Genomic DNA, 20708 nt, shown 5'->3' on the forward strand with positions numbered 1-20708 from the left:
GGAGATGGGTTTTTGTCATTTGGTCTTGCCAGTAGAAGTGGCAGAGGTTGACCAGAGTGGGGCATTTTCTTGTGTTATGCTTTGATTCCTCCATAACATGTCTGTTGCCTTGTTCTTTGGGCAGAACATGAACAGTATCTAACCGGTTTGAGCCTGAACCTTAGGATAGCATGAGATGATTTATTTACTTTTATTCCTATAGTAAATCATTGTACCATAGAGGGGGTTATAAATAGTCTTCCGTGTAGCTTCCTTGTTTGGAGATGCCACCTCTTACTGGAGGTTGGTATTTATGTAAAGAAACTGAGGCAGTTTCTGGCCAATGAACCCGATTTGGAATTTTTATGCACAGCTTTTGTTTTTCCTTCTAAGTTTAACTGGGGTGTGTTTGAAGGGGCAAAAGAGCAACCTTCACTGGGTTAAAGGGTGTTCAGCATTTAAATATGCGGACTGTCATGTTAATGGGATACTCCTATTCTTTGCCCAAGAGTGCTTTTAGGGTTGCAATGTCAAGCAACTAAATAAAGCTGCAATCCCTCTTTCCCTGTGAATATAGGTGCTTGTGTTTTCCCTTTCCTGTAGGGCTTAGTTCAGTACAAGTTCGGCTGGTTCTTCCTTGCTGCAACCTTTGACCCGGTCAAGTAACTTGAAATAACTTTAGCGTCAAGTAGAACAAAAGCTTTCCTTAAATGCTTTGCAATCAACTTAATATTGGGGGATATATTCAACTACCTAATGCCTTTTCATTTTAGAGGAATGGGTGTCACTCACCACTTGTTCACTGAAGCTGTGGAGCAGTGGTGTGCATTCCTCACCCCAGTGGTTGGCTTCATTCAGGAGTTTGTGCTAGATAATTGTAGACAAGGATTAATTAATGACAGCTGTTGTGAGCTCGTGGAGACTTTTGAAGTCTTGTACAATGCCATTGAGCAATCCTCCTAGCTTCTTGAGGACAGAAATCATGAACAATATTGGAAGAGCACATATGTGACTTGGACTGGACTGACAACAAGCTTATGAAAGTACAGGGCAGAGGTAGACCAAATTCCTGCACGCTTCAGTCAAAGTGGTGTCTCTTGGCAGAGTGGTGATGGCAACTTCGGTCTTTCTTGCACTTGATGTTGGAAAAAGGAAAAATGCTCTCTGGTACAGGGTTTCTTTCTGCTGTGGTCAGGGTAAAGAGTGACCATTTTTTCCCCCTGTGTGCTCAAAGAACAAGCAGTTTCAGAGGTTAGTATGGACCCTTAAACTTCTACCCTTGCTGTAATAGTTGGGAAAATAAGGATCAAAGTGAATGCCTGTTAGGCACTGGGGAGCTTTGTTGCTTATAGGCAGCGTCAGAGCATCATGAATAAGGGAGTCCTAATGTAGTATTTCAGTGTGTCAGACGAACCTGTCTTCTAGAAGAGCTTCTCAGAACTGAAAGTTGCTTTTAAAATTTTAATTTTTGTTAGAACAATACATGTGTTTTCTTCCAAAGCAAGTTAAATGCCCAAGTTTTGCATGCAGAACAGAACAGCATGTCTCTGGTCACCCTGGGCAGAGTTTTTGAGAAATAGCTTTGTTTTGGTTCAACCTTCACATCCCTGTTACAGCACACTGCCCCTCGGAAATTAGTGTTTGGGTCCTGTTCTGCCCTATGGGCTATGTGCTCTGGAGGGTGTTATTTAAGGGGAAAAAGGCACAAACAAAAAAAGCCCTTGTACTTCCTTCTGACCAGAGTGTTTGGAGCACTGCAGGAGATGGAGCCAGCCCAGGGGTGCTGTCCTGGGAGTTCAGGTTTGGGAACCTGTTTCCCAAGGTGGGGAAACACAGTATACCAAAAATAAAAACCAGAATTATGGAAGAGCCAGAAACATCTATATTTTAAAAAAATGCTATCATCTTCTGAACTAAAATTCATGTTATTGCACGGAAAGCTATTAGTTTGCCCTGACATGGGATAAGGAGAAATACTAGATTTTCCTGTAAGAAGTGGTGTTTGGCTCTGTTTCATCCACAGTATACTTGGAAGCTGGTATATTAAACTGAAAATTGCAAACAATGCTTTTTTTTTTTTTTTTTTAGCACTATAAAGCAAGATTGGAAGTTGCTTGTATGAACTGTTGCATTAAGACTTTCTAAAAATGTCCTTTCTTTTCCAGATTCACTACAGATATGAGTGGCTGGCTGCTTTGCTGCTCCTGTGCCCCAGTACTTGCTACCCTGTGATTTCAGATAAACATAAGAAGTGAGTTACAAAACGTGTGGTGAGTATCATGTGCCTTTGATATTCTGGAGCGTCTTAGCATGCAACTCAAATATTCCTGCCTAAAAAAACTCAGAACAACCATGTAAGAGGGAAGACACTATAAAATCCAGTAACTTATAACCAGGGTATGTGAAATATCTGTCAAGCCCATGGAAGGATTCTTGGAGACCCAAATGCAAGATGTTCAATTCTTATTCCTTATTTCCATTTTAATATTTTTCCTCTCAATTTTGTCAGCATTTTTTGCCTGAAGTAACTTCTCTGGGAACTTGCATCCCTGATCTACTCTTCCTGCCTTTATTTTTAGAAACATACGTGTTGAGCTGAGAAGTAGGTAGCTGCAATGCTGCTTCTCAGTGATGAATATCTCCAACAAGAAAATTGGGTAGGATTAAAGTCAGGGAGAATCCAAAGTCTTTTTGACTGAAGCTTCCCCAAAAGTGCTTTAACTTTGTGTCTGGGACGAGAGTTGATGTGCTCTGTATATAAGCATTTGTTCCAGTGTGACAAGTAAAATATGAGCTAGGTTGCCTATTCTATTACAACTGACCTATGAAACGAGCAGAGAACTCACAACTGAAGGTGTTAGGAAAATTTTCCTCTCCAGAATGGAGAAATCAAAGGGAATAACATTTGTAGGTGAGAGTGTTTGACAGACTCCAGTGTGGATAGATACCTTGATTTCATGAAACAGGCAACAGTGATGAAAGTAAACAAAAAAGCAAGTGCTTTCATTTGATAAAAATGATGACCTTGAGAGCAGTGCAAGTCTCTGCTTGGCAGGAGGGGGTTTTTTGGGTGTACATAATGAGTACTGCAGGAGTGAAACTGGCACTAGATTTCCCTTTCTGGACTTCTGAAAAAACACATATATATATATATATAGTGGCAAACTATATTTCTGTTCAAACATAAGCCAGTGCAGACTAAGTGATACTGATTAAGTAGTTGGGGCATTTTGTTTAGGGCCATAATTGTGTATCATCCTTTGGGAATACTGTTTCTACTTTTGGACAAAATGATGTGACAAAACAAATTCTTTCTAAACTGTAATTTCCATTTTGCATTTTGTATGTAGAAAGCTTAATGAGCTCTTGCCTTTTGGTAATTTCAGCTGAGGAGGGGGCAGATTGGTGAAACAACAGTTTCATGGTTTCAGTAGCTTCCAGCCTGGAGGAGAAAGCTGTTTTCAATTTTGCTTGATATGGTATCTCAAATTATTTTGCAGTTTCATCCCCTAAAACCAATTTATCTTTTTTTGGTGCCAGTAGTAGGAGTGCCATTAATTGTTTGAAAACTTTTTAGTTTGAGCAATTCAGACTGGTGCAGTACAGTGCTTTTAATATCTTAGTATGAGTCTAACTGAGACTGTAGTCATCTGACTATGCTTCATTTTATATTGTTTTGTCTTAAAGATAAGCCCCTGAAGTCTAAAGCTTTGTTGGGTTTCTTTTGTGACTGAAGTCAGTGGCTTGTTTTTCTTCACCCTGCCTGTAAGAAGTCTGGGATCTTGGGAACTTTTTTTTAATTGGATCAACCTACTTCCATGGTGTTTGGGATTGTAGCGTGCTTTTTCACTTGGGTGAAGCTTCTACCCGGCTCACGATATCTAATTTGTTCCCCCACTCACTTTCTGTTCAGCCATTTACACCTGAGGATGTGGATTTTTAGCACAGACTGCTAGGCAGCGTGAATGCTAAATGATACATCGAGGAGACCCATCTTGTCTTTTTTTTAATACAGTAGAAGTTGATAATGCATTACTGAAATTTTTTGTTAACTCTGAGATGCTGAAAAGTGCTGCTGTCTCAGCCATGCATCTTGCTCCCAAGCTGCCTACACTTGTATCCTGTTCCTGCCTGCTTTTATCTTTCCGTATATTTAAGTTTAATATTTAAAGAAGCTCTGGTTTTCCCATTTCATGACTCCTACTTGCCCATACTCTATAAGCGAGCACCCCGACTCATGTCATTACTCATTCAAGGAGCATTTGTGTCTTCATCTGTGTGCTCCCTGCCTCAGGATCCCCAAGCAGAGGTGTGCTGGCCTGGCTTCTTCCCAGCTCCAATGAAACCAGTGCCAGGTGCTTCCACTCCTGTGTTTGTGCTCTGGAAACAGGCGTTGTCCATGCAAGTGAGGAGTTAGCTCTCGACTCTGCTGTGTTGTCCTCCAGTGTGCTTGGTAAACCACATCCAGCTTGAAGAATCTGGCTTTAGGAGCAGATTTTTTCCCTGGATGGCATAAATGAACAAGAGCAGCAGTGGCTACTGGTTAAATGGTTAAATTCCTGGCTTAAACAGTTGCTTATGTGGTACATCTCCCCTGTGCTCACTAAGTAGTGTGTTGAAGTGGCTTTCTGCATAGTAGTAGATCCAGTACATGCTGTTATGGGATAGACCTGGACAAATGGTGGCTTGCACAGGAGAACGCTGTGCTAAGCGATTGGGGTTGACTGCAGAGTGGACTTCCCCAGGAAGGGAATCTAGCTGGAACCAAAGTCTTGGAGCCTATGTCAAAAAAAGGGAGACAGCAGTGAAAGCCATAGTTGCCTCTGCTGTTCTTTGGCTGCATATTGAGAGTGGTCCTGATGATGTGTGGTAGCTAAAATATCCTTCTGTACACAAAGCTTTCTAGTTGTATTAGTCATGCATCAGGCTTCTGGATTATTTAAGAGCTGAAGCTCTCCTCAAAGAACAGCAATATCTATTTGTAGAAAGGTACATAATGTGAAGTGCAATTCCAGTATATTAGTGCTACGCGACTTGAGATGTTCTCGGGAATGCTGCCTTTCTTGTTGTGGGACTTCATGATCTGTAAAGCCCCTATCAAAGATGTGTGATCTTATAAGGCTTCTAGTTGGTCTTAGGGACTTGAATGGTGATGCCATTAGAGCTCCTTCTCAACTTTTTCCACAAAATCACGCTTCCTGTTCAGTGCAGTGTAGCTTCAACTGTTGGATGTTGGTCTCCAAACACTGATGAACCCCAAGGAAAAGGGGACAGTGACTGAAAAGGTGCTCTGTAGCACTAAGGAAAAATATTCTTCCACTAGGCACGGGGGAGACCTTAACTCAAGTAGTTAATGACCAAAACTATCTTCTATGAGCTTGAGCTTGTACTGACTTGGTCTAAGTCTGAAAATGCCTAGAGCTGAACTGGTCCATTTTTAAGCTGTAATTCATCTGTCTCTGCTGTTTATGGAAAATCTTTAGGACAGCTGCTAGCTAGGAGGTTAATTACAATACAGCATGATTATATTCTCAAACTTATAGAAAACTCGAATCTTCGTGGCTTTTGTAGTGCGTATGGCTTCACTTCATTGTATTCTAACCCTAAAATTAAATGTGGGGTTTCATGTAATGTTTGAGATTCATAGACTGGGAAAATGCTTGTTCTTGCTTATGCAGTCTGGCTTTTATGTAACTCATTATTTTTGCTCAAATGTTGCAGATAGTCTGTTTCCTCTAGCAACAGCCACCAGATGTTTAGCTGAACAAGACTTAATTCTTTAAAATTGACCTGTAAGAAATGTGTGAAGGCGAACATGGAGGCGGAACAATTGTATGTCAGCATGGTTTCCATTTCCTTGCTAAAAACCCAGTGCAACCCATGCAGTTTCATTCGAGCAGTGATGGATCCTTATTTTTTGTGGTATGCTATGAGGCCTTTTCCATGGCTTTCAATGTTTCCATAAATGTACTGTTGGGAGGGGGAGATGGGATCAAGCTGTCTTACTCGAATTAGCATTATTTGGGCAATTAGCACTGTATGGGCTAAGTCTGTCTGGTGGATATGCCACCATACTGATCCTGCTATGAATTCTGGTTGTCAGCTAGGCTTCTTACCTACCTGTAGGTGTTCTGTGATCAACCTTTGTGCTTTGCTAGACTGACTCTATTTAATATTTCCATGGGGAACCAACTCCTGTCTTGGTTTTTCAGCTAGGTGAAAAGAGTGCCCCAATGTTTTACTGGGGGATGTGGGGTGAGTAGTCCTGATGGCAACTGCTAGGAGGTCCAAGCAGCTCTTTTCTCTGAAACATTCCCATTCTAGGGCTTTCAAGTAGCACTGTCCTTCCAAGACTGCTCTGTATGGGAGAAGACTGCACAGGGACTCTTCTGCTGGGGGTGAATGATCTGTTACCTGGATTTTTGGGTCTCTTGTTTTCTTCTCTGGGTCTGCAGAGACTAGATAAATCAAAACAGAGCTGTGCCATTTGCCTTCTTTTCTCCACAAGGATATTTTGCTCTGGATCCCGTCGTGCTTCCTCTTTTGTGCAGTTTGGACATGAAGGTGTGTGTACTGGACAGCTGAGGTGGTTGTAATGGTGATCTCCTGGCTGGACCTTCAGTCAGTCTCTGAACAGCATGGTTGGTGTGGGTACGATGCAGGTTTTAAGGATCTGAATGCATGAAAAACTGCAGAGATAATCTTCAAGGATAAATTTATTGGTCTTTAACCTGGGGGTACTGGTGACAGGTCTGCACCTGAGAAGTATGGATTGGGTAGTGAAGTGCAGCTCTGCAAGTGGCTTCAAGGTTTCAGAAGTCAAAGTATCTGCTGGTTTAGGTTACAGACGCTTCTGCTGGAAATAATACTTATCTAATGCTGGAAATGCTTCAGGACACAGTGCAGATGCTCCAGGCTTCAAAATTAAGGATTTTGGTACATGCTAGCCTTCATTGTGGTGCTTTTTGAGAAGTTCCAGCTGCCTTCCCACAAAATTTTGACATGGCTTAAGCAGGAGGTAACTTGCATGTCCTTTTCTTCTAGTAAGATGTGAGACTGGTACTCGAAGTAATACCTCAAACTCCTTTCCCTTGTGCTGCTTGCATCAGGTTTGCATTTGCAATAATTTTCAAAACTAGTGTGTGGGGATACTTACAGTAAGACCTTGCTGAAATGAGCTCATGGACTCTGTGCTCGCTGTCCAGTAGCTGGGTTTTACTGTGTTTACCAACTGTTGTCATCCTTCTACAACAAGTTGCATTTGTTTCTCCTTTAAGTACATGCTAGATAACTCCTTTTCAAAATACTACCAAATTATTTTGCTTGCTAAATATCTGCCAGTTTTGAAATTCAACGTTTCCTATCCTGTTTTCTCCTGGTGGGATGGGGGTAGGGAGGCTGTGCTACATCCCAGTGTTTCAAAAACATGAGGGTGGAAGATGTGGCTGCAGTTTCAGTGAAAGCTGTTGCTACTGCAGTTAACACAAATTAAAGCCTTTATGTTCTTGGCATTCTGCTATCATACAGGATATGAAAAGAGCTACTGAAAATTACCAAACAACAGGGGAAGCAGAACTCCTCGAGTAGAAGCATTTATTTTGAGGTGTTGGAAGAATCATGAACGTCCAATTGTCCGCAAGTTCCTTAGCTGTCCATTTAATGGAACAACAGCGTGTGACAACTTGCTGCTGCTGAAAAGGGTGATACCTGTACCTTTCCTTGGGCTGTCTCTGAGGCTTTTTTAATCTCTCAGTAGGGATTCAGCTTGGGAATGTGACAAAGCCATGCAGTTCTGGAGCTGGCTCGCCGAGAGGTCAAACGAGTGCTGGAGGCAGTGAAATGGAGAGACTTGAGGATGTTTGATGGATGGAAGATGCCTTATAGGGTAGCTAGCTGTTAAATGGAATAAGCCATCTGATGTGAATGTACCAGGCATGGCTGTTCTGGTAATCTAGGGGCTACTTAGCTCTTCTAACTAGCTCGTCTCTCCTTGAGCCCCCAGGAGACACCTAAAGCCTGACTTTGACTCCCACTTTGTCCTTCTTTGTACCTAGGACATGGTCAGAGTAGGAAGATGGAAACAGGTGAGGTCAGAGTGAGGTATGTGGGAGTAGGGAAGTGTTGGTACTCTTGGGTACTGCTCTGCTCTGCCTGTCCCTTCTCTGGGGACAAAAGGTATAAATCTCTCCCTCCTACCCAGCACCAGGCTTGGGAGTACTTGGACTCCGTGCTTCCCACTGCTAGTCTGTCCTGTGCTCCCCAGGTTGTAGCATGCCAGTGTGCTGCTGGTACCATTTGTGAAGCCATCTTGTATCTTACGGGCAGGGTGTTACCCTGTAGCTGAAGAGCTGTGACCCTGATCTACAGCTGCCGACTCTGGGAGGCTCCTTTGGGCTGGAGTTGCCTCGTTTTTCCTTAATTTCAGTTTTTAGCCTGTCTCAGCCTGGCTGTTAAACTAACTAAGGCTGCTACAGTCTAGACTAATCATGGTCTGTTACATCCCTGGGGATGGGGTGGAGGAGTCTGAACCACTCTGTGATGTGGAAGCAGCGTTTCAGACTTGTGGGGTGCTGTAGAGGATTTGTGGAGCCGCTTGGGGATCCACCTGAAGGTAGTCACTAGGAAGAGCATGGCAAGTGGATAGAAAATGTTCCTGGGATAAACCAATGGCTGTCTGAAAAAGGTTTGCTTGCTGTTTGCTTACCTCGGGTCATGAGAAGTCTGGAGGTAAATGCTTAATTGTTTCACTTCTAAGGTTTTGCAGGTTTTTCTCATCACCTTGAACCTTCTTTCTGTGCTTGAGCACTTGCAGTTGATTGGATATTAAACATGTCACCACGTATCTGAGCTACTATAAGATCAAAACCAAAGCAGAGTACATATGGAGCTTTGACTCGCACCCAAACTCTGTGGTTGTGCTGTCGTAAATAGATCTGTGAAGGCTGTTTTTGAGCAGTGCATGGATGCTTAGTCTCACTGATTGCTTTCCTGGAAAAAAAACCCACCACCAGGAAAACTAAAGCTTATGAATTGGTACGATATGTATCTGATCACATAGATCAGGTATAAGCTGCTTTGTTATATATATACATGAATTGGAGAAATTGTGGTACAGTATAACTGACCTTTCCTAAAAACAACCAAAAACCCACTGCTAACATGCACCTACCACAGTAATCTAGGGAATAATTTCTGTAAAAGGCTATAAAATCTTAATCCTTTTATTTTCTCAGCATACAAGTGTGTAAGAGAGGTGAGAGGATATGTGGGCACTGTCACCTATATTTGGTAGCATTTCAGGGGAAACCAAAAGAGTCTGAGCAGTAATTAAGCTAGCTTCTATGTGGTTGAATTGTTGATGAACAGCCCCACTAATAAGCACTGGTTTGCTGGCTGCTGTAACTCAGCTGTGCTCAGATAAACTGCTCCTGGGAGTGGCATCTTCTCTTTCCTTTCAGAAATCCTTCAGTGTGAGCGGTCCCAGATTGTACTCTGCTGCATTTGCACATGTGCCTTGTGGAAGAAAAGCAGGTAAGCTTCGGAGAGGGGCTATTCTATTTGCTTCGTAGCCAGCTGATAGGTAATGGTAAGTGATTTCTAAAGGCAAATACCTGGTTACTGTCATCTTCTCTTCCTCAAGCAGCAGCATTGGTTTGTAGTGTTGTAGTAAATCACTTTAGAGAGTGCAGGTAATGAAGCGAGGTCCCCTGGGGAGGTTGTGGCAGCTGTTGGACATCTGATGGGTACTTTATAGATGTGGTCAAGCAATGATCCATTACAAACAAGGGTCTGACTATATTTAGGTAGGCTGTCCCCTTTTCCATGTGCAGTGTTGCCTTGTCCTGAGACACGTCCTGCAGAGGGATGATGGCCAGACCACCATGGTTGAGAGTTTATTTTCCATTTTAATGTTGAGTCTTCAGATGCTGGGAAGTCCAATATTTAGCATTTCCTTTAAAAGGCAGCAGATATCAGATTGTCCTCAGTGTCCCTCTCTCTTAAACTTTCTTCTCCAGCTGAATGAGAATCAGATCCGTACAGTCTCTGTGACAAAATAGTATTCTTGTTCTCTCGCATATCAATGGAAATGTCACTTAGAAAAAGAAAAGACCTTTCAGATGCAGATGTCTAAGCTGGCCACGCTGAAACTGTGTCAAGTTTCACTTTTTCTGGGATGCTGTCTTCAGGGACATAGTGCTGGTCCTGTGAACAAGGATGCTGGTTAACGTTGAATGAGCTCTGAAGGTTGCAGGTTCAAAACCAAGATGAGATACCTCACTTGATGCAAGCTGCAGAGCAGTTCTGTGAGCTGTGGGTATCAGAAGGCTATACAGATTCAGAAAGAAGCAGGACAAGTTCATTCCAGTAGGGAAAATCAGTCCAGCATCATTGCATTGATACCACTGCAGGTCATGAAATGGTCTTCAAGTCTTTACCTCCAATATAGAGCGTTGCTGTACCTTTCCTATGCTCCTGTGGTCTTGGCTAGATGTTGCTACCAGCCATCTAAGATGGGTTATTTTGCCAAATGCGCCCTTTGTGCATCTCGGTGTGCTTGCTCGTGCTCTGATTGCACCTGCACTTTCATGGCATGAATTTCTTCTGAGAAATCTGAAATGGTTTTGTGCCACTTGCCGGTTTTCACAATCTGACCAAGAAGACTAAGCTGGAAATAGCATGAATTTTCTTCCACATGCAGTGATTCAAAGGGATATTTTGTAGCTGAATATGGAGCCATTTTCAGGTTTCAAACCACAAAAGATGACTTTTGAAAAGTGCCTGATGTATGAGCAAATACTGGGCATTGTATATGGATGCTATCAAGAGGTGCTCTTTCCTTGTGGAAGACCTGCCTTGTAGACTGAAGAATTGGGCTTGTTTTTTCAGCTTTCTCAAGGTTATATTGTTTGCGTGAAATGGGAACAGGCACCGTAATGAAGTAATTCATCTTGAAAATAGTTTTAATATAGTACCTAAAGGTGGTCTGTAGTTGAGGGAGGCAGAGTTTCAGCAATATATTCTTAGAAGCTCAGCCTTTATTTAAGTGAAGATTTGGCAGTAGGGAAGGATTTGGATAGGAGATTGGTGCCTTTCAGAGGACAGAAAGATGCTTGGTAGTGTAAGTACTCTGACTTCTCCCATGGTTAGGAGGTAAGTCTCTGCATGGGACAAAAAAACCCATTTCTTGTTTTAGATCATGATATGAAAACTAATAGGGTGGAATAAGGTGTTGTCTCTGGGCTCAACAAGATTGGTGCTTGTGAAATAAATGCTGAAGCTCAACGTGAAGAAATCTGCTGGCTGTAACTAGTCCAAGGCCATGCATTGCAGGGCAAAGGAATGTTATCAGGATGTGCTTTCCTTGGTTACAAATCTCTGCAAGTACCTGCGTTGCGTCTCTACTTCATTTTAAAAGATAAACTTAACTTTTAAGTCTAGATGAGTGTGAAAGGGTAGAACAAATAGCTTTCTCCTCCAACTTCAGGAGTCAAGGACTTTCTCTGGTCATCGCTCCTTGCTTACTGTTTGTTTCTTTGCCGGGCGTTGGCTTTGGTTTCGCCCTGTTGCTAATGCAGGGGAAGTATAAGGTGTCTTCTAATCTCTTTGCACCAAACTCATCTGAGTTGCCTTAATCTTATCATGGGGACTTGTTTTTGGTTTTGAGAAATCTTTAGGCTTGTCTCTGCAGTGTCACTAATTTTTAAGTCATTATAGGGTGGGAAATACAGTAGCATGGAGCTGCACTTACTATAGTTGCTTCTGTTTCTGTGCTCCCTTAAACCTTCATTTATGTACGTGGTAGCCAGGTCCAATTTGAAATATCTGCTGAGTGCTCACTCTCACTTGCTTGAATAGCAAGCAAGCTTATATGGTTACTGGTGTGTTTATTTTGTATATGAAGAACAACAGCAAAGCTAGCTGGTACTGTGTGCTTTGGGAGGAAGGTTGCACCCATCAGGACATCTTAGATGAGATACAAATACCCATGCTTTGCACTAAGGTCTTTTGAATCCTGATCCTGTAGCAGAGGGAGTAAATGACTTCAAGAACGCTTAGGAAATGTGGTTTCAGTGTTTGGATAATCCACTATCTAATAAGACGCAAGTTGTGAAGCTTTTCTTGTGGACAGGGATGAGCGACTCCTCTCCCATGTGCATTCTTTTGTGTTACACTGCATAACTGAGCTTGTGCTTCATTATTTTTCTCAGTGAGGGAACACGTGGATTGCTCTCCTCTGGCTTTATCATAATAGCTGGAGAAATTTAAGGTCTTTGAATTCTCTGTCAAATGGGATTGAAACACATGGATGAGTTAGAAGCTTGCAAAACAGGGATACCAACACAGCTAAGGCCTACATGCAAGTCTAATTCCTTGAGGAATGGAGCAAAATATTTCTTTTTGTTAACCGCAAGACTTTACTCATGTTCATACTAGGTGGTATTTATAGTTTTAATGGTATGTGCCTTGCCTTTCCTTCCTAATAGATTGCTGGACCGCAAGTGGGTGGAAGATTTGTTTGTTTTGGCACAATATTCGCTTTACATAGGCATGTCTCAAGTTTACAGCAAACAGAGGAGCCAGGCCATGAACTGTGCAAAGTCCTTAACACTAGGGAAAGGAGAGAAGTAGGAAAAGTTGTCATGTAAAATTACCTCTCTGAAACTAAAACATCTCTTCAGCTTATTTCCCCTGCTAGCTTGCATGCTGTTTCGTTAAGCTGACATTGCTCCACCAAACGCAACGTGAGCTTCAACGCTTGTGTCAGTGCTGCTTGCTCCTGCTGCTTGCAGTCATTGCTCGAAATGGAACGTCCTGTGGGTTGGGCATCCGATATCCTTGTTTTGGGTGTTGAGTAACTTCAGTGAATATCCTCTTCTGGCACTGGGGAGTTCAAATCTGAATGGAAGTAACCAAAATGGCAAGATGACCCGGCAAAAAGGTAGCCGAGGTGTTCACTTACTACGTAAGTACTGTTTCTTGACCTGAGAAATAACCATCAGGTGCTGGGATGGTGCTGAGTTGCAGGTAAAGGGTTATCAGTAGCAGAGGTTGGCATGAATTAGATCCACCGCCATGACCCTAGCGCAGCAGTGTTGCCGAATACATCTGGCTTTGATAATGAAAATAAACACACTGCGGAAGCTGGATATGGCTTTGGAGCTATTGTTTGCAGCTGAAAAATGGGGCTGCTTAGCAAGTTGCAGAGTCATCAAGTGGTCCCGCTGTGTGGGACTGGGTCTGGGCTCTTGGTGGGCAGGACACTGTTGCTGTCTGCCTTCAGGCTGCCTTTTTGTGGAGGCAGAGGACTATGTTTTTTCTTGGTATGCAGGGATTTTGTGGATCGCCAGATGTCCTTGCTGGCATTAACACCCTCTTGCATCTTGGGCACATTCTCTATCACCCAGCGCAAAGGCGGGGTGATGTCTGGCTACCGGTATTTGTGAACCTGTGTTCAGGATAAGAGTGTGCATGAGGAAGGGATGGTGATGTCTTGTAACCAGGCTGATCCTCTGCAAATTTTGTCTGATTACTTTGTACTTAAGGGGGGAAATTTTATGAGCTTGATGCTGCGTGAAGGCAAATGCTGTCAGTGGATGGGTACAGTCAAAAGAAACCTCCAGAGCCCGTCTCAAGACTGTTGCTGTGAGAAACCAGAGAGTATTTGTTGCCATATCTTAACGCTGCTCGTGTCGCCCAGACGTGTCCCAGTGTGCTGGGTGGTTTTAAATGGGATGCCAACGTGGAGAGGCTGCCTCTCCCGATGCTGCTCTACCTGATGTAGCACGTAGACCTCATCTCAGCAAGTGGTGTAGGTGATCTTTGCAGAGAAGCTGCATCTTGTGAAGTACTAGTAGAAAAATGACAGGCATGGGAGGGTGCTTGCTAATAAATCTGGAAGAAGCTAAAACAACCATCCAGCACATGAAGACTTTTAAAGGCACTGTCGGCTTGCTACCTTCAGATTTGAGGAAGAAAAAACCCCACAAAACCAACCAACAACAGAAACCTTTAAATTATTACAATTTTTTAAAGCCGTGTAGCTTGCTCTCCAGAGTATTGATGGCTTCTGCTTGGCTTTCCACTGCGGGCTGGTGATACAGGCTACTTCCTTGACATATTGGGGAAATAACTGGGCACAAACATTTACTTTCTGTGAACAAACGCCACTGTCTAACTGTGTAGCTTGCGATTATTATGCCTAATTGCGTTGCTGAGGAAGTGCAGGTTTTTATGGAGCTTATGATGTTTGTGGGGGTGTAGCCTATCTTGCCACTCGCAGGCACAGAACGAAACCAGTAATCAAGCCTGTACCTTGCACTGGGGAGGAGGCAGCTCATAGCTGCCAGCAAAAGGAGTGACCTTTGCTTTGTTTAGAAATAAATAAAAATAAAATAAATAAAAATAAAAAAGGCAAGAGACAGGATTATTTCACAAAACTATCACAGAGCTCCTAAGCACCTTTTGGCCCTCCTGCAAGGGGGCTGTACTTCTCTAGCGGGTATTTTGCTTGGCGTGCATGTAATTCTTGGCACCTTTAAATCGCGTAGGCTATGCAGATCAATCTCTTCTGACAGCTCAACTGCTTCATAAGGATACACAGTTGGGAGATCTGAAAAAAGGGAATCTTAAATCTTGGAAAGAAAGGAAAAGATTGTTCTTTATATGCTGTAAGGATGCTACCCTGTAGGATAGGTGGGGTTTTTTTGACAGCTTGTTTTGGGGCTGTAGCACAGCTGCAGTGCTGACTTCATGGAGGTTTTTATAATCCCATAATGGGAAGGGAAGACAAATTGCTGCAGCAGGTTTCAGGCTTTTGAGTGTAACAGTGCCTTAAATATTAAGCTCCGTCAGTTTTTAATGGAAGTGGGCTATACCGGTAAAAAACCTTACCCTACAAAAAAGAGAGGGGTGGGAGAGAAAGAGGTGATGGCAGGGAATTGGGGTGCTTGCAGCTGCTGCCCCTTCTTGGTATCAGCTTTGAGATTTGTTTGCTTAGGCTGAAGCAACATATTTATTAAGCCCAAACAGGCAGTATTTATTACTCAAGAGTCTTGGTTCTTACCTTTTCAGCTGCCTTGTGCTCTTTAACCTCTGCACATGGTTGCAAGGTTTGTCACCTCTGTTTGACAGCAATTGACCTCCAAATAAACAGCACATTAAAGGCTGGAGGAGATTTCTCTCTGTATATAGGTCTGAGGTACATAGTTTCCTCTTTGAGACGTAGTTTAGTTGCAAGCAAAATATATAGGGTAATGTCAGTTGAATTCCTGCCAAACATCTAATTATATGAAGTGACAGCATGGTCTGATCCTCTGTCCCATGACTGCCGGAAAAGGCAGTATCTTCAAGTAAGGAGAAGGTGAAGTTCGGGCATTAAAACAAAAAGACATCTACATTAAATCATTAAGTGTCAAGTTTTCTTGTATTTCCTCTTAATACACTACTTGTTTCTCCTTTTGGCATCACCATTACTATTTATTTTTTTTGAGAGATGCCGATACTCCAGCTCACCATCTCTTATATCACTGTGTTTCCATTTTATTAACCAGCTCTTATGAGGAGTTTCTGGTGATGAGTAACCTGGAGAGAGGGGTCAAGTCAAGTCTGTTGGGCAACGTCAAGAGTCTGTGGGATGGAGTCACACGGACTTGGCAGGGTTGTCTGCTTCCCCATTTTCTATGGGGCATATGGACTTTGCCTGCCAGTCCAGGTCTTAACGTTTGGCTACACAGGCCACACAGAGCATACCTGTGACTTTTACCCACCTAAACTGTTGTTCTTTGTCCCGTTCTTATAGGTTTCTCTTTTTGTCCTCTATTCATATGAGGCTGTGTGGTGGTGAAGAACAAGTTCTTCAGTTTCCGTGATGCTGAATATGTCCCCACAGTAGGATATGAATGTGCATGGTCTCTTACAGACAAATTTGCTTTGGCTGATTGCTGGTATTCATCCCTGGAGGACACACCTAAGCTGGGATGAATCTTGCCTGATTTATGGTGCGTGTTGGCACTCGGAGCCTAAACCCTTGCACTGAACTAGGTACTTGCATAAAGCTCCATTTCCGAAGGCACCTATTTCTGATGCACCTTCATAACTTCATTCCTTTTGTGCAGAAGTGGTATTTTCTCTAAGGTCTTGCTGCTTTGTGTGGTGGACACTTGGACACCGAGAGAACCCTTACACCCATATTTAGGACTCAGTGCTGTGAGAGGCCAGACTAGTTTTCCTCTGTCTCCTGAGCCATCAGGTACAAATGCTCAGCAGCATCAGTGTGATACTTTACACTGACAAGACACAGCACATATTCTCTTCCCTGTCTAGCAGTCTTTTGATCTTTGCAGCTCTGTACTGGACATCGTTTTATCTATGTGCTGATTAATACCAAGCAGAGGGTGCACTGCTGCTTCAGACTATTAGCAAGCATCATCCCAGGTCTCTACTTAACCTGGTTTCAGAGTGGTGAAACCACTCTGGCCAGTGGTATCTGAAGCTCATTTTAGGAGCTGATATGAACGTTGGCAGAGGTTTGGTGTCCTCCTGATCTGAGGCAACCAAGAAACTGTTCTGCTTGCTTGTTCTCAGCTTTTTGAGGCACCCTGGGTATTTGTGGGAGAGAGGAGAGGTGACCTGTTCCCATCAGACAGTCACAAGCAAAGTCTGGGGACCTAGAGCTCTTCTCAAGTTGGGGTACAGAGATCCTACCTCTGAATCCCACTTCGTTGTTGTTTTGTAATGACACTTTTTATTGCTACTGGGTGGCACCTGACACAAATGTGTTTTTCCACAGGGGAAACACGTACCTGATGAGTGCTTGTGTTTGTCTTGATACATGGCCAAATGCTTCTCAGCACCTCTTTGAATTAGTCAGGGCTGGCTGTCATCTTGAGCTGGGTTTCACTAACACAGCTTCTCCCTACCCGTTGCTATCAAGGGGTCTTCAGTTTTCTTTGACCCTGTCTTCTCAAGTTCATGAGGACTTTTCTTCTAGTAAGAGGCTTTTCCCCGCCCCACATGCACACACCATGAAAGCTGTGTTGGCTCTGAACTTGATACTTGCGTTCCTTTCTGAAAGCAGAAAAAAGCACTTCATGGTTTGGATAGTGCAAAGGGGGTTTTTTTTGTGTTTAACCGCCAGATTTACCAGTCTTTTCAAGCTCTCTGAGCCTGTCTGCAATTCATCCTCCAGGCTTCTTTTCCTTGCCAGGCAGTCCATGGATAAAACAGTCGTAGACTATTGAGGTGCATCTGTGTTAAATTATGCTATAAATCTGCAAAAGTGATGTTGCTGCCAGTGATCCAAGCCTGCTCCAGAGCCCAAGTCATGGTGGTGGTCTTGTTGAGGACTTTGCTCGTCGTTGATACCAGTAACTGCAAACTACATCCATCAGCCACCATGGATGCACCTGAATCTACCTGATGTGGGTTATTCCTTGAAGATGCCCGTGGCTGTGTAGAAGTCATCTCTTCTCTGTTAGGCTTTGCCCCTTTCTTCTTCAAATCCATTGCCTAAAAGGAAGAGGGTGGTGTAGGTATATCTGCAGCTCTCTTTTTGCTGTTAAGCAGCCTGGTATTTTAAGGTGAAAAAAATACAGGTATATGTGATGCCTGTGTATCAGAGAAGAGAACGCCTGCAGGATTCTCATCCTGCCCCGGGTCTGTTGCAGACCCTTTGCTACTGCCAGATTTTTTTTTCTCATATCCTCTGTAGCATTCTCATAAATACCTGTTTCTGCTGGAACCTGATCTTACATGGCCTCATGCAGCCTATTTTGCAAGCAGAGATGGTATCCTAAATGTCATGCTTTTTGCCAGTCTTTCAGAAGTCTTTCAAACACTGGCTTTTAAAGCTGGGGTCAGTTACTGTCATATCAGGAGGCAGATCTCAAAACCTTTGTGACGTTCCCTCCCGGGGCAGCGGTGCCAGGGACTGCAGGACTCCTGGGGCTGCTGAGGATGCAGCGTTGGGGCTGCTGGTGTGCAGACAGCTGTGTGTGGGCTGAACACCTGCAGTGTTTGGAGGTGCTTGCTGCTGACAAACGGGGATTTGGCACTCTGTCAGGCTTTTATGCAGAGGGGTGTGTGTCTGACTTCTGCAGAAGCCTCAGAAGGTAGAGGGGAGCTGATCTGGCAGTTGCTCTTCAGTCTTTTTTCTTCCCAGCCTAAAAAAAAAAAACCAAAACCTAAAATATGCAGAGCTCAGGTTTCATTAGGGGATTTTTTCACTTTATTCAAGCATTCAACTGTTCATTTAGCTGTTCCAGCATAATCCAACTCTTCATAAAGAGCACTAACACTTTTTCTCACAAATTATGGTCTGTAGTGCTTTGTTACATACGTAGGAATATGCATACATGGCTGCTGGCATGTGTTTGGCTTGAACTCGAGTGGGGAAGAGAAGTCAATGAATCTAGCTTGCATCACACAAACCACTTCCCTGAAAAATGGTCTATTCTTTGTTTTGACTCTCTTCGTGTGAAAGAACTAAATTACTAACTAAATTACTTTTTCCTTCCCTAGCATTCTTGGCTTTCACACTGAGCTTGTGTAGAGGGTATTGAGAACAAAATTAAGGAATGAACTTACAGAATGGGTGCTTGAATCACTCTTGGTGAAATGATCAACTAAGCCTCGTCTGGAAGAGTAACTTGCCAAGACATTTAGTTGAGGATTATACAATTAATGTGTTTTAACACGTTCACAAGGTCTTCGAGGAAAACACTTCATGGATGTTCAGTTCCCTGGGATGGAAAATGGTATGAGTTTGTTCGGGTTCATCCCTTTCTGTAAAAACTGTAATTGTAGGATGTCAACTTGACAGTCCTGTGCATTCATGAGTAATGAATGAGTGTAGTGATCCGCAGTTGTCCATCCTTCTCCCTTCCCAGCAATTTAGACTTAAGTGCTGTTTGTGTGTCTCATCTTGTAAGGCATTTTTTCCACCTGTGAAGCGCTGAACAAAACTAACTGCACAAGCCGAAGATTAAATTGTTGGGTCAAATGATTCAACAGAAGCAATGTGTAATGTTTAAAAGGCATCTGTAGACTTCAAGGTTGGAAAGAATCTCCCAGGCATGGGGCACCTGACGTCACATGCACCTGCATGCCGTAGTCTGCAGCCAGCTTTGTCAGTGCTGTTACCAGCTTTAAACTGCAACAGAGAATTTTGACCTACTTTTTCAGTTTTTCTGTTGTTTTGCACAACATGACACTGAAACCAGGTCAGTCTAGTGCTGTTTGGGAAAGCACAGATGAATGCTGATCTCTGTGTGGAGGTACTACTGGTGTACAGGCAGGTAGTTGAAATACACTCCCATAATAGGAGGCTTATTAGGGGAGTATCTCCTAGTAGAAGACCCTCTAGGTAACCAGAAATCTCTTGAGTGGGAGAGAAAAAGAGGGGGGAAAAAAGTATATTTCTCATGGCTGAGTGGAGAAAGCATTCAGCCGCTCATTTTCTCTTCCTACTAGCTTGTGTAGATAACCAAGCACCAGAGCAGGATTCTCTTCCAGGTCAGGCCAAGATAGCATATTTGGTTTTCTGTTGATTTTTCTCCTTAGGAACAGGACAGATCTCATAAGTCTCTTATTTTCTTGTTAGTAGAACCGTGACTTTGCCAGAAGTGAGTAATGGGGTGGCTTTGGAAAAAGAAATTTTTGTTGGGGCCAGTTGGAAGGTAGCATTGGGCAGAAGCAGGACAAGAAGTGGAACGTCATGGAAGGGAAGAGATGAAGCAGTGGGACGAGAAGGTATGAAGGGACCTGAAGCCAATGGAGATGAGTGTACACGTAGAAGAGAGCAAAGCTGTAAGTGAAAGGTTTACTAATCGTGTTGCAATATAGGAAGAGCATTGATGCCTAGGAAGCTGTTAATGTATGCAGTGAAGCAGAGGACACAAAGCCAGCTTGTTCCTCTAAACTTAAGGGTGTAAGCTAATAAAATGAGTTGGCAGATGCTGAGAACGTGATTGAACACATCATATATGTCCTGGTTTCAAAATATTCTTCGTTACCTGCATCCTGGCTACTATACCTTTTCCAGAGGGTGAACTGTTTGTCCCAATCTGTGGCAAAGCGAGCAAAATTTTCTGCTGCTGAAGGCTCTACTTTTTACACAGAATGAGGGTGGAAGCTGGTGATCTCATATCCGTATGTTTATAACATGTCAGTTGAGAGCCCTGGAGGATTTTATAGTCTTTGAAGTCGTGTGGGAAGTAGCAGATCTTGTCTGGAAAGCACTCTCCAGATCAAGAGACTTACCAGAAGTATTACACAGGCATGTGGGGTGGATGTTGGAAAATCCAGTGAGAAGGCATGTGCCTTGTCCTAAAGCAATGATCTTGGAGTTGCTTTGAGAAATTCAGTTCCTGTTTCTGTAGAGAGCGGGATGAGAGCATGCATCCCAACAGAAAATGAGGCTTTCTTGAAGGTCTCTTAAAAGAAGAAAAAAGGAATTGTAGGGCTGAACTACTTCTGCTTGTTAAGATGTTGATCCATCTGCCAAGCATTTGCAGTTTGATTTCTAGCATGTATTGACTCCTTCATGAATCAAAACCGCACACAGATCTGGATCAGGTCTGCTTGATTTGATTTGGAGAAAGGGGGATTCATTTGCAACTTCAGTTTGGACAGACTTTCTGAAATTGTGCCACAAACCAAGAGTTTGACAGCTCTTGTTCTTATCTTGGAAGGGTCTCCAGAGTATCTCAAGTAGATAAAAGAAATTTTCA

At 43.1% G+C, this 20708-nt stretch overlaps 1 protein-coding gene across 4 annotated transcripts in view; it reads left to right on the plus strand.

Annotated features, from left to right (window-relative positions):
• The window catches only part of CSNK1G1 (casein kinase 1 gamma 1), a 110337-nt gene that overhangs the window by 18983 nt on the left and 70646 nt on the right, over nt 1–20708 (plus strand). For all 4 annotated transcript variants that reach the window (XR_003923279.2, XM_030013393.2, XM_030013397.2 and 1 more), the window contains exon 2: nt 2145–2249. The gene's annotated coding sequence lies outside the window, so the exon portion shown is untranslated. The remainder of the gene's footprint in view (nt 1–2144; nt 2250–20708) is intronic.

This window comes from Aquila chrysaetos, chromosome 5 (genome assembly GCF_900496995.4).
Source record: "Aquila chrysaetos chrysaetos chromosome 5, bAquChr1.4, whole genome shotgun sequence".
In the NCBI taxonomy this organism is placed as follows: Eukaryota; Metazoa; Chordata; class Aves; order Accipitriformes; family Accipitridae; genus Aquila; species Aquila chrysaetos.